Source organism: Bubalus kerabau, chromosome 22 (genome assembly GCF_029407905.1).
Source record: "Bubalus kerabau isolate K-KA32 ecotype Philippines breed swamp buffalo chromosome 22, PCC_UOA_SB_1v2, whole genome shotgun sequence".
NCBI classification, from domain to species: Eukaryota; Metazoa; Chordata; class Mammalia; order Artiodactyla; family Bovidae; genus Bubalus; species Bubalus kerabau.
Genome location: NC_073645.1, coordinates 47,712,158 through 47,726,804, shown reverse-complemented (window position 1 = coordinate 47,726,804; position 14,647 = coordinate 47,712,158).

The following is a 14,647-nucleotide window of genomic DNA, read 5'->3' as shown; positions in this document are numbered from 1 at the left end:
CAGGCAGTCTGCAAGCTCATTCTTTAAAATGTTATCTTCCTAGTATTTATTGAACGCATTGCTTGATGGAATTAGAGAAAGCTGGGTTTGAATACCGGCTCTGAATCAGAAATGAAAACAGTGCTTGGTGACAATATATATGAAGCATCTAAATAAACTATGGGATATTTCAGACCAATGGTATCCTAAGTCGCGTCCAACTCTTGTGACCCCATGGACTGTAGCCCGCCAGGCTCCTCTGTCCATGGGATTCTCCATGCAAGAATAGTGGAGTGGGTTGCCATTTCCTTCTCCGGGGGAATCTTCCCGACCCAGGGATCGAAACCGGGCCTCCTGCATTGCAGGCGGACTCTACACACTGAGCTACAAGGGAAGCCCACACAGCAGCTAAAAGGAAGTAGTTTTCTATGCAACGCAAATCTCAAATGAGTGTGTAAAAACACAGGTTCAGAGGATACACTGCATTGTATGTATGTATCTTTTTAAAACGTACAACATATATATAAACTATACAACTATAACTATAGTTTATAAATATAGAGATACAGTGAAAGTTGGAAAACACTAACAAATGAACATAGCCAGGAGAGAGTGCTCTTAAAAAGAGCCAGGGAAAGGATGAGGTAAGCTGGGGCAGGAGGGTGACTCAGCACTGCGTTTGTAAGGTTTCAGGTCATTAAGAATTTAAGGCATATATGGCAAAACATTAACCTCTGAAACCTAGGTGACCCACTGGGGCATATTATGATTTTCAATAATTTTGGTGTATTTGAAATATCTATTTTTAAGAAATAACTATACAAATAAATGATATACATTACTTTTGTGGAGCTATTGGTTTTCTTAGTGAAACGTATTTCAGTGTTTTAAATACTAATTCAAACACATGGGGAGAGGAACTAATGATCACATACCACATGTCGGGGACACAGGTCTTTCAACATGAGTCATTTCATTCAATTTCTGCAACTCTGACTGCGGAACAGCATGGTGACTTTCATTGTGACATTGTTAACTGAACAACTCTTTTCTTTGTCAGAGCCTCCTAAAACTATTCAGAGGCTCCTTAAACCTTTTAGAGACCAGGATGGGCAGACTGTTATGAATCACCCTCCCAATAAGTAGAAGCTGAGTACAGTTTCACTTCCAGAGACATCCAGCTTAAAAAATTGGGATTAACATATACATGCTACTATATATAAAACAGATAACCAATAAGGACCTACTGTATACCACAGGAGTGTCTCAGCTCCATATTCTGTAATAACTGTCAAGGGAAGACAATCTGTAAAATATATATGTGTGTGTGTGTGTAACAATCACAGTGCTTTATACCTGAAATGAACACAATATTGTAAATCAACTAATTTCCTTTTTTTTTTAAAGACAAAAAAAAAAAAAATCAATGATCCCATTGGAAATCAAGAAAGGTAAGAAATTCTTGGGACTTCTCTGGTGGTCCGGTGGTTAAGAATCCGCCTTCCCAATCAGGGGATTCAGGTTCTACCCCTGGTCAGGGAACTAAGATCCCACACACCATGGGGCAACTCAGCCCTCGCAGAACAACTAGAGAAGCCTGCTCGCTGCAACAAAGACTGAGTGCAGACAAAAAAAAAAAAAAAACTTTAAAAAAAAAGGTAAGAAAATCTAAATGAATGCCCAGTTTCAAAAGGGAGAAATCAAATGGTTCACAAATTTATATGAGAAACAAAAAGACAACATCCCCGGCTTTGCATGTATTTCTCATGCCTTGTCCTTTACCACTGACGGGCAAATAACCAGAGACCTCTATCCATCAACCTGGCATGGCCATGGATGCTCCACTGCCCCCCAACCCAGCAATGTGCCCACTGCCAGCTGCAGGGACAAGACAGGGTCAGAACCCTCCCTGTTCATCATCATCCCCTCCAGCTCCGGGACCCTGGAAAAGGCGTGGTGTGTAGAAAGTTGATTTATTGTTACTCTTTAAAGAAGTGATTCCAGTTTCTCAACTCCACAACCTCTCCCAGGTTCAGCACTCGTGAATGAAGACTGCGTGGAGGCACAGACATTATAGCAGCCCACCTGACCGAGCCCAAGACAAGACGTGACTCGCCCAGAACCCCAAAGGTTAGTGCACTAACCCACATGATGCTCTCCATCTTCTTTACTTTGAGGCACGACTTAACAAGATCCAAATCTCCAGCCACACAAGGGCTGCTTTTGGCAGAAAACCATGAATGCCAGACAGGACCCAGATGGGCTTCCCAGGTGGCTCAGTGGTAAAGAATCTGCCTGCCAATGCAGGGGGCTCAGGTTTGATCCCTGATCAGGGACACGACTGAGAGACTAAACGACAACAATAAAAAAATCTCAGACACAGAGAGGGTTAACTTGCCCAAGGTCACAAAGTGCTAACTGGCAGAATCATGATGAAAACACAGCCCACCTGGCTTTTCAAAATTGTATTAAATTGTCTCTTAGGAATAGAGGGGCTTCCCTGATAGCTCACTTGGGAAAGAATCTGCCTGCAATGCAGGAGACCCCGGTTCGATTCCTGGGTCAGGAAGATTCCCTGGAGAAGGGATACGCTACCCACTCCAGTACTCTTGGGCTTCCCTTGTGGCTCAGCCGGTAAAGAATCTGCCTGCAATGCGGGAGACCTGGGTTCGATCCCTGGGTTGGGAAGATCCCCTGGAGAAGGGAAAGGCTACCTACTCCAGAATTCTGGCCGGGAGAATTCCATGGACTATATAGTCTATGGGGTTGCAAAGAGTCAGACACGACTGAGCAACTTTTACTTTTTAACTTTAGGAACAGAGACGTAACTTTTACTTTTTAACTTTAGGAACAGAGACGTGATATGCAGACCCTGGGGTAAAAAAAATATACTGTTGGTTAGATCTCCAGGTTTCCTCCAGCCACTCATTTTAAATCAGGGTTAAATTGGGAACTCTTTTGAACTCCAAGGACACTTTTAAATGAGCAAGAGGAAATAACAAGAGAAAGGGAGATAATGAACCAGGTCATTATTTGAATGAGTGAAGGCTGGGATGTGACACCGGAGAAGGAAGGGAGGGGGCTCCCTCCCAGCCCTGGGTCAGGAAGGCTGCTCATTGGCAGGAACTTGGTCCATAAAGAGGAGGATTAGATGGTCTAGGAGGACCACAGGCAGAGAGGTTTGGTGACGTTCACCTTGACCCTGCGAAGTGGGTAGGAGACCAGCCAGGTGCCTCCTTATGTTTAGCATGAAACGCAGAGAAAAGGCTCTCAAATGTGAGTAAAATAATCAGTGAGACAACTTATAAATATCTGGCTTTTTGTACCAGAGCAAGGAATAGGCACCCTGTCGGGAAAGTATGCTAAACTGAGTTTACTCCCAATACATGAATAAATTTCTTTATTCTTAAATTTTGTCATCCTCAGGATTCACAGTGAAGCTGGAATTGCAAGGGGAGGTACGTACATCTAGGTCAATAGCTCTGACTCACTGTACCCTGAGATGAACCTACCAGCTATCATAAGTAATAATATATCTTTCCCAAACTGACTACAGTCAACATTTTGGAAAACTCAAAAGCCCACCTTTTAGGTATTTATTTATTTAGCCAAGATGTTTATGTCCACATTTGCATTTATATTTATCTAAATAGAAACACTATTTGGGGAATTGTTTTCATAATTTTATAAAATACACATATAACATACATACAAACACGTAGGCATAGACACAATTTAGATGCTTTTTATACAGGAGTTTTAGAACTCTATTTTTCCTCATTATAAGTATCAGATCTTATAAAATGTGCTTTTGTTTATTTAAGTCTGAAAACAAGTATCCAAATTTAGCCAATCACATAATCTTATGTCATAAACTCAGGCTTAAAGTTTAGCTTTTCTAAAGATTACTAACAAAAGGGAAAAAAAAAACCTTTCAGTTTTGCATCTTTACTTTAAAACAACTGGTAATTTCTTTCCATCATGGCAAATTTTTCTTATCTTAAAAGTTTTCCAACAGAGAACAGACTGGTGCTTGCAAGAGGCCAGGTGGGGTAGGGGGAATGAAAGTGGATTAAGGGGGTCAAAAGTTACAAACTTCCATCTACAAAATAATTAAGTCACGGGGATGTAACATATAGCATGATGACTATAGGTAATATTGCGTATTTGAAAGCTGGAGAGCCAACAAGTCCATCCTAAAGGAAATCAGTCCTGAATATTCATTGGAAGGACTGATGCTGAAGCTGAAGCTCCAGTACTTTGGCCACCTTATGCGAAGAGCTGACTCGTTTGAAAAGACCCTGATGCTGGGAGGGATTGGGGGCAGGAGGAGAAGGGGACGACAGAGGATGGGAGGGTTGGATGGCATCACCGACTTGATGGACATGAGTTTGAGCCAGGTCCACGAGTTGATGATGGACAGGGAGGCCTGTTGTGCTGCAGTCCATGGGGTCGCAAAGAGTCGGACACACCTGAGCAACTGAACTGAACTGCAGAGTAGAGGTGGCGCTAGTGGTCAACAGCCCCCCTGGCGATGCAGGAGACACAGCAGACCTGGGTTTGATCCCTGGGTCGGGAAGATTCCCTGGAGGAGGAAATAGCAACCCACTCCAGTATTCTTGGGATTCCCTGGTGGCTCAGACGGTAAAGCGTCTGCCCTCAATGCCGGAGACCCGGGTTCAATCCCTGGGTCGGGAAAATCCCCTGGAGAAGGAAATGGCACTCCAGTATTCTTGCCTGGGAAGCCCTATGGACAGACGAACCTGGTGGGCTACAGTCCATGGGGTCACAAAGAGTTGGACACGACTGAACGACTTCACTTTCACTTCCAGTATTCTTGCCTAGAGAATCCCATGGACAGAGGAGCCTGGCGTGCTATGCCCACAGGGTCTGACCACAGAAGATCAGACATGACTGAGCAACTAACACTTTCACTTTCAAGAGTAGATCTTAAAAATCACAAGAAAAGAAGGGGGGGAATGCTTATAACTCTATATAATGATTCATGTTAACTAGACTTAACCTGGTGATCATTTTGCCATGTATACAAATGTCAGATCATTATGTCATACACCTGAAACATAACATTAGACGTCAATTATACTTTAACAATATAAAAATACAGATATATACCCAAACATTTTTCCCAAAAAAATGAGAAAGGAAAAACAGCAAAAAACTATAAGGCTAATCTCAAAAGGATGATTATGTAAGAATTTATGTATGTTGTGTACTATAAAAGCTTTTTGTAAGAAACTTCTTATGCAAATCTGACAAATAAAACAATTTTATGCCCCTCTTGCCATTTGTCAACTAATAAATAACATGAAATTGAAATAGAGAGGGCTTCATGCACTGTCACTGTTCAGTCCCTACGGTTAAGAAGATGGAATAAAATGTGGCTCTCTAGTATACGCCAGAAATCCATTTTAAAAAACTATCATTTACAAGTCATACATTTAAATACAGAAAAATATAAAGTTTAAATAAACCACTGTATAATATTAGGCCTTGACATTTTAAAAAGTTTAAATACATGGGTTGTGATAATATAACAGAAATGTGCCAGCCCCCACAGGAGGAGTCTCAAGAGATGAGTGAATAAAACGTTACTCAGCATATTAATGATAAGCAACTGACCATATTTTAAGACACTATGGAGAGAATTTGTGATCATGATCTGTATTGGAATTACCAATTGTCATCAGCACCATGAAAAGCAGGGACTGAAAAAGAGAGAAAGCCAATCTGCGTATGTTCATTACACATATGGAATACCATAAAAACAGGGTGGCAGTTTCTCTGTCCTTCCAGAGACACCTGCAAATTTACGGAGGTCAAGTTTCATTGACAAGGGACATCTGCAGCCTGGCCTCTGGTGGCAGGCGGCCCACAACGAAGGTGACAGCAGGCGGGGGGGTTGCTATTAAAGAACAGTGGTAGCTGCCACCTCGGAGCAATTCATCAAGGCTTGACCATGCGTTTATAGCAAGCATAAGTCAGGAACGTATTCCAAGTCAGTAAGACACAGAGGTCATAATCATCCTTACACCTAGGGTTGTGAAAGTGTCAAAAAGCATGTTTGCTGTGGATACATACGAAAGAAGGGGTTTTTCAGTCAAATATCACGATAGCAAACACTGATGACGGCTGCTCCTCCGTTCACTGGGGAGGGAGGTGGGCGGGGGCCAGGATGGGGGCACATGTCCACCCGAGGCCGTTCACAGGGGAGGGAGGTGCGCGGGGGCCAGGATGGGGACACATGTCCACCCGTGGCCGTTCACTGGGGAGGGAGGTGGGCGGGGCCAGGATGGGGGCACATGCCCACCCGTGGCGGTTCACTGGGGAGGGAGGTGGGAGGGGCCAGGATGGGGGCACATGCCCACCCGTGGCGGTTCACTGGGGAGGGAGGTGGGCGGGGCCAGGATGGGGGCACATGCCCACCCGTGGCCGTTCACTGGGGAGGGAGGTGGGTGGGGCCAGGATGGGGGACACATGCCCACCCGTGGCCGTTCACTGGGGAGGGAGGTGGGCGGGGCCAGGATGGGGGCACATGTCCACCCGTGGCCGTTCACTGGGGCGGGAGGTGGGCGGGGCCAGGATGGGGGCACATGCCCACCCGTGGCCGTTCACTGGGGAGGGAGGTGGGCGGGGGCCAGGATGGGGGCACATGCCCACCCGTGGCCGTTCACTGGGGAGGGAGGTGGGCGGGGGCCAGGATGGGGGCACATGTCCACCCGTGGCCGTTCACTGGGGAGGGAGGTGGGCGGGGCCAGGATGGGGGCACATGCCCACCCGTGGCCGTTCACTGGGGAGGGAGGTGGGCGGGGCCAGGATGGGGGCACATGTCCACCCGTGGCCGTTCACTGGGGACGGAGGTGGGCGGGGGCCAGGATGGGGGACACGTGCCCACCCGTGGCCGTTCACTGGGGAGGGAGGTGGGCGGGGCCAGGATGGGGGCACATGTCCACCCGTGGCCGTTCACTGGGGAGGGAGGTGGGCGGGGCCAGGATGGGGACACATGTCCACCCGTGGCCGTTCACTGGGGAGGGAGGTGGGCGGGGGCCAGGATGGGGGACACTTCTCCACCCGTGGCCGTTCACTGGGGATGGAGGTGGGCGGGGGCCAGGATGGGGGCACATGTCCACCCGTGGCCGTTCACTGGGGAGGGAGGTGGGCGGGGGCCAGGATGGGGGACACATGTCCACCCATGGCCGTTCACTGGGGAGGGAGGTGGGCGGGGGCCAGGATGGGGGACACATGTCCACCCGTGGCCGTTCACTGGGGAGAGAGGTGGGCGGGGGCCAGGATGTGGGCATATGCCCACCCGTGGCTGATTCATGGCCATGTATGGCAAAAACCACCACAATATTGTAAAGCAACTGGCCTCCAATTAAAATAAATAATTTTTAAGTGAAATATGATAGTTTCAGTGAGTTTAACGCCAAACCATTATATATGGCTTTCATACAATGAATCCTATCAAATCCTCACAGATAAAAGGACCAAAGACAGAGGCAGATAATTTTTTTGCAAATGATAACCAGCAGTAACCACAATTAAGACAACGCTCGGGCTTCCCTGGGGGCTCAGTGGTAAAGAATCCGCCTTCCAATACAGGAGACACAGCTTCGATCCCTGGTCCAGGAGGATCCCGCATGCTGTGACGCAAGTCGGCCCATGTGCCGCAACTACCGCGCCCACGCGCCGGGATTACTGAGGCCGCGCACCCTGGAGCCCGTGACCCAGAGGAAGAGAAGCCCCTGCAATGAGAAGCCTGAGCCCCACAACCACAGTAGCCCCACTCGCCAGCTAGAGAAAGCCCGCACACAGCATGAAGACCCAGTGCAGCCAAAAATATATAACATTAAAAACAAAATGCTTGCAGTTTCTGCTCAACTTTAAAAGGGGGGAAATAACTGTGAGATGCAATTTTATTGATAAAATTGGGTGACAAACACATAATGATAATACCTTATGCTGTTTGAGATTGTGATAAAATTGGCTTACTTGTGGATAGCACCATACAATCTTTTACTAAAGCAATTCGGCCATATTCAAAACAACGATCGTAAAAATATCCCACCTGGTAACCCCACTCCAAGAAACATGTCTGAAGAAAATAACTAAAAGCAAAAAAAATAATAAATTTAAAAGTGAAAAAAAAATGTTCGTATTATGCGCACTTTCACTTTCTCTTATTAAAACATTTCAAACACATAAAAGAATTGAAAGTGTAGTGTAGTGAGCCCCTTGTACCTGACACCCAGCTTCGTCAGTTATCAGCATCATTGTGGTCAACCTTATTTCATCTAGGCTTCCACCTATTAATACCTCCATCCCTCCCCCTAAGATCTGGATTATTTAATAGCTAATTTTTTTTTATTGAAGCATACTTAATTTACAACACTGCATCGGTTTCAGGCACACAGCAAAGTGATACAGTTATTATATATATCCCAGGTGGCACTAGTGGTAAAGAATCCACCTGCCAATGCGGGAGACAGAAGAGATGCGGGTTCAATCCCTAGATCAGGAATATCCCCTGGAGGAGGGCATGACAACCCACTTCAGTATTCTTGCCTAGAGATGCCCATGAACGGAGAAGCTTGGAAGGCTGGGGTCCATAGGGTCAAAAAGAATCAGACGTGACCGAAGCAACTCAGCACGCATGCACATATACATATATACACAGGTTTATCTACGTATTCTTCTCCAGATTCTTTTCCATTATAGATTAAAAGATCCTGAATATAGTTCCCCAAACTATACAGTGGGACCTTGCTGTTTATCTATTTTTATATATAGTAGTGTGTATCAGTTATTTCCAAATTAAATAAATAAGAAATAAATGTCAGTTTTCACTACAGTCCCAAAGAAAGGCAATGCCAAAGAATGTTCAAACTACCGCACAATTGCACTCATTTCAAATGTTAGCAAGGTAATGCTCAAAAGCCTTCAAGCTAGGCTTCCACAATATGTGAACTGAGAACTTCCAGATGTACAAGCTGGATTTAGAAAAGGCAGAGGAACCAGAGATCAAACTGCAAACATCCCTTGGATCATAGAAAAAGCAAGAGAATTCCAGAAAAACATCTACTTCTGTTTCATTGACTATGCTAAAGCCTTTGACTATGTGGCTCACAACAAACTGTGGAAAATTCTTTAAGAAATGGGAATACCAGACCACCTACCTGCCTCCTGCAAAACCTGTATGCAGGTCAAGAAGCAACAGTTAGAACCGGACATAGAACAATGGACTAATTCCAAATTGGGAAAGGAGTATGTCAAGGCTGTATATTGTCACCCTGCTTATTTAACTTATATGCAGAGTACATCATGAGAAACGCTGGGCTGGAAGAAGCACAAGCTGGAATCAAGATTGCCAGGAGAAATATCAATAACCTCAGATATGCAGATGACACCACCATAACAGCAGAAAGTGAAGAGGAACCAAAGAGCCTGATGGAGGTGAAAGAGGAGTGTGAAAAAGCTGGCTTAAAACTCAACATTGAAAAAACCAAGGTAATGGCATCCGGTCTCATCACTCTATGGCAAATAGACGGGGAAACAGTGGGAACAGTGACAGACTATTTTTTGGTCTCCAAAGTCACTGCACACAGTGACTGCAGCCATGAAATTAAAAGACACTTGCTCCTTGGAAGAAACGTTATGACAAACATAAACAGCATTTTAAAAAGCAGAGACATTACTTTGCTAACAAAGGTCTGTATAGTCAAAGCTATGGTTTTTCCAGTGGTCATGTACAGATATGAGAGTTATATAAAGAAGGCTGAGTGCTGAAGAACTGATGCTTTTCAACAGTGGTGCTGGAAAAGACTCTTGGACAGTAAGGAAATCAAACCAGTCAATCCTAAAGGAAACCAACCCTGAATATTCACTGGAAGGACTGATGCTGAAGCTGACACTTCAGTACTTTGGCCACCTGGTGCAAAGAGCCAACTCATTAGAAAAGACCCTGATGCTGGGAAGGATTGCAGGCAGGAGGAGAAGGGGATGACAAAGGACAAGATGGTTGGGTGGCATCACTGACTCGATGGACATGAGTTTGAGCAAGCTCTGGGAGATGGTGAAGGACAGGGAAGCCTGGGGTGCTGCAGTCCATGAGGTCACAAAGAGTTGTACATGACTGAGTGACTGAACAACAGCAACAAAATATTCTAATTCATCCCTCCTTCCTTTTCCATTTGGTAACTGTAAGTTTGTTTATAAATAAGTTCATTTGTATCACTTTTTTAGATTACACATTTAAGTGACATCATACAGTATTTGTCATTCTCTTTCTGACTTAGTATGATAATCTCTAGGTCCACCCATGTTGCTGCAAATGGCATTATTTCATTCTTTTTCCTGGCTGGGTAACATTCCATTGTGTGTATGTACCACATCTTCCTTATCCATTCCTCTGTTGATGGACATTTAGGTTGCTTTCATGCCTTGGCTATTGTGCATATTGCTGTTTAATCACTAAATTTTAATGAGCTTTCACTTTGTATCAGACTGTTCTAAGCAACTTACCTATATTTTATCATTTAATCTTCATAGCAACCTTTGGAGCTACTTGAATTTCCCCATTTTAGAGATGCACCATAGACACTCAATGGTCATATAACTTTCCAGGGAGGGCACACCATATGCAACAGAACAAGAATTTGAACCCAAGAAATGTGACTCCAGAACCAGGCCCTCAGACCCTCTGTATGCAATGGACTACCTGCCTGTGTTTAAATACAGAGATGCATAAGTTACATAAAAACCAAGAGAATCACTTTAGCATCACTGATAACAAAAACTGAATACAAATGTCCAAGAGTATAGAATTTGTTACATACACCGTAGTACATCATTTAAATGCAAGAGTATCTAGCCACTAAAAAGACACATGGAGAAATATACACTAATGTAAGTGTGTTTGATATGCTGGGGGAGGAATACAAATCTGCATAGACTCGGATTATAATCACAAAATCTACAGATTCACATGAACAGAAGAACTGAAAAAGAATTTAGAAAAATGAAAGGCAATTAGAGCGGTAGAAGTATGGCTGATTTGGGGGGTAGATTTTAATGTCATAATAGCATTGAATAAGAAAAATGGAATAGCACACTTTCACTTATTGTTATGAAAATAAAATTCAGCTAAGATAAAACTCCCAGTCTTAATTCTTCCTCCCTGAGCTTGTTTGTCTATAATAGAAACAAGTCTGTAAAAATGAACCAAGAATAAGTCAGTGTGAGTGCTTCATAGCGTGAGACAGACTAATTACTGTCGGGTTCAATTTATTGACCATTTTGGTGTCAAGCAGATACTCCACATCACATTTATTTCCAAGGAATAAGTTTACATCTGTTCACTCAGCACATTGGTGGGACACCGACCCTGTATCCCAAGGACACAAGTACCATCAGGGCGGGGGGTGGGGGTGGCTCCAAGGGCCCAGCAGGACGTTGGGAGGGGGCAGTGCTGAAGGGATGGCATTCATGGTGCATCTGCTTAGCTTGTATTTTTAAGTGAAATAGTCGATTTACAATGTTGTGTTAGTTTCTGGTGTACAAAGCGATTCCGTTTCATGTGTGTATATATATATATATATATAAAATTTTCTTTTTCACATTCTTTTCCATTATAGTTTATTACAAGTTATCGAATAATCGTTGCCTGTGTTGATGCTGGGAAAGACTGAAGGCAAGAGGAGAAGGGGACGGCAGAGGATGGGATGGTTAGATAGCATCACCGTCTTCATGGACATGAATCTGAGCAAACTCCAGGAGGTAGTGGAGGACAGCGGAGTCTGGCACGCTGCAATCCATGGGGTCTAAAAGAGTTGGACACAACTTGGCAACTGAACAAGTGCTATACGGTAGGCCCTTAATGTTTATCTACTTGATATATAGCAGTTTGTATCCGCTAATCTCACATTGCTAATGTAGCTCCGCCACAACCCTGGCCATCCCCTTTGGTAACCAAAGTTCATTTTCTATATGTGTTTCTATTTCATAAAAAAGTTCATTTGCATCATATTTTAGATTCAACATATAAGTAACATCATACAATATTTGTCTTTCTCATTCTGGCTTACTCCACTTAGTATGACAATTTCTATGTCCACCCATGTTGCTGCGAATGGCATTATTTCATTCTTTTGATGACTGAGTAATATTCCACTGTGTACGTATACCACATCTTCTTTATCCATTCATCTGTTAATGGATATATAGACTGCTTCTATGTCACAGATATTGTAAATTATGCTGCTATGAACATAAGTGGTCATGTATCTTTTCAAATTCGTTTTCTCCAGATACATGCGTAGGAGTGGGATTGCTGGATCACATGGTAGCTATTTTTAGCTTAGGGAATGCCCATACTGTTTTCCACAGTGGCTGCCCCAATTTACACGCCCACCAGTAGAGTAGAAGTGTTCCCCTTTCTCCACACCCTCTCCAGCAATTATTACTTGTCGACTTTTTGATGATGGGCATTCTGACTGGTGTGAGATGATACCTCATTGTAATTTTGACTTGCATTTCTAACAATTAACTGTGTGGAACATCTTTTCATGTATCTCTTTGCCAACTGTACATCTTCTATTTAGGTTCTCTATCCATTTTTTTATTGGGGTTGTTTATTTTTGCAGATTATATACATTCTTAAGAAAACACCACCACAAAGGTATCTGACCAAGCCACTCAGGCCAAGCGGAATCCCAGTGCAGCACACACCACCTCAATGATCAGACCTTTGCAATTCAATCAAACTCACAAAAACTGAAATCTGCCAGTAGCAGAAAAGAGAAACAAGGGCAACACTCCTCAAGTGCCAGTGGGAGCACAAGCTGAGACATCTATTCAGAGAAGAACTCGGCCAAGTGAAGTCAAGTCCAGGAAATGGGATCTTCACTCCCAGCCACAGCCCCTGATGCACAATGTCCACAGCAACTCTGCAGTGGGGAAAGATTGAAACCCACCTAAATGGCTGGCAGAAGAGGGTTGGACGAATTATGAACAATCATGAAGTGGAGTACTGTACAGTAGTCAAGACGAAAGTTACAATTAAATGTGTGCGTGTGTGCTCGGTCACTCAGTCATGCCTGACTTTTTGTGACCCATGGACTGTAGCCCGCCAGGCTCCTCTGTCCATGAGATTCTCCAGGCAAGAATACTGGAGTAGGTTGCCATTTCTTTCTCCAGGAGATCTTCTTGACCCAGGGATCCAACCCACATGTCCTGCACCAGCCGGCAGATTCTTCACCACTACAATAAGCATATCTACATTAATAAATCAGAGTGGGGAGGGGTGAATCACAAAAGCAAACTGTAAAATGGTATGTACAGAATGATAGAGTTTGCATTACGTTTGAGAAGACAAACTGTATCAAAAGGAGGAGGAAGAAAAAGTAATGGAATGGCAGAAAAATAATTTTATTGGTAACACTGTTTCTTAAGCTGAGTGGCGGCGTGTGATTATTTTAGATATGTTAGGTCTGAATTATTTAATAAAAGAATAACAGAACAAGGTGCTTCATGCATGGATGTACCATGCATGGGTTGCATTGGGTTGGCCAAAATGTTTGTTTTGTGCCTATATACATCTTTGTCTCAATATTTATATCCTTATTGTCTTATTCATCTCCCAAGTAACTGGGTATCCAGGTAACCTACACTTTAGAACTACATTAAAATGTTATATAACTCCCAAGGTCCAGTTTCAAATTCAGAAATCCCTGGGAGTTATATGTCTTTGATATTTTCTACATCCCAAAGACAACTTCAATCCAATTACAGACTAAGCTCCTTGAGGAGATAAACTGAGGTTCCCTTCACTTTCCACCCCCAACACTACTCAATTAACGTCTGGTTCAAGCTAATCTGACATTATTCAAGTATTCAAGGGATTTTGCATTGATCCTTAATATGCTGAGAATAATGTAAGCATTAAAGATAACGCCTTCACTCACAATACACAACTTACCATATTTTATGCCACAGCTATCAATGCGCATCCATACGCCGACTGTACATTATTTACCAGTAAGTGTGAAAAATAGACAGAAGCTTCCACTAGGAAAGAGAAGCCTCCAGTGCTTCTGGTTAGTGAGGTCAAGTCGTTACGTCACCCATCTTCCAGTTCCTGTGAGTCATCCCATAGGATGGGACACCTGGCTCTTGACGGTCACATGCCTTCCGTGCAGCCCTATAAAAACTAACTCAGTCCAGCTCCTCACATAAATCAACTATGTCATTATGAGCCCCTTATTCACACAAATAAAATGGAATAAAGCATATCGACACAAAAATCTTTGAAATCCTATGGCTTTGCAGCGCATTGTGCAGTTTGAAGAGTGATGACATCAGGGGCTGTGGTCTTAAATTCCCCCCAACCACCACTTTCCTTCTCTGTTTCCTCTCCTGCCAATCTCCCTTTTTCCAACCATTCTCTGTTCTTTGGTCGTATCTTCGGTTGAATGTTACGGCGAGGTCGTCACCCTGCTCAGTATTACGAGTACGGGGGCACAAGACAGGTGGATCCAGTTCTCAGGTGGATCTCTGCTGAGTCTGGTCCTGCAGCAGATTCAAACGTATGACAAGAGACCCCAAAGCAATTCATATGACTGTGATCCTCGCTCTAAAGGAAAAGGACCAAGGC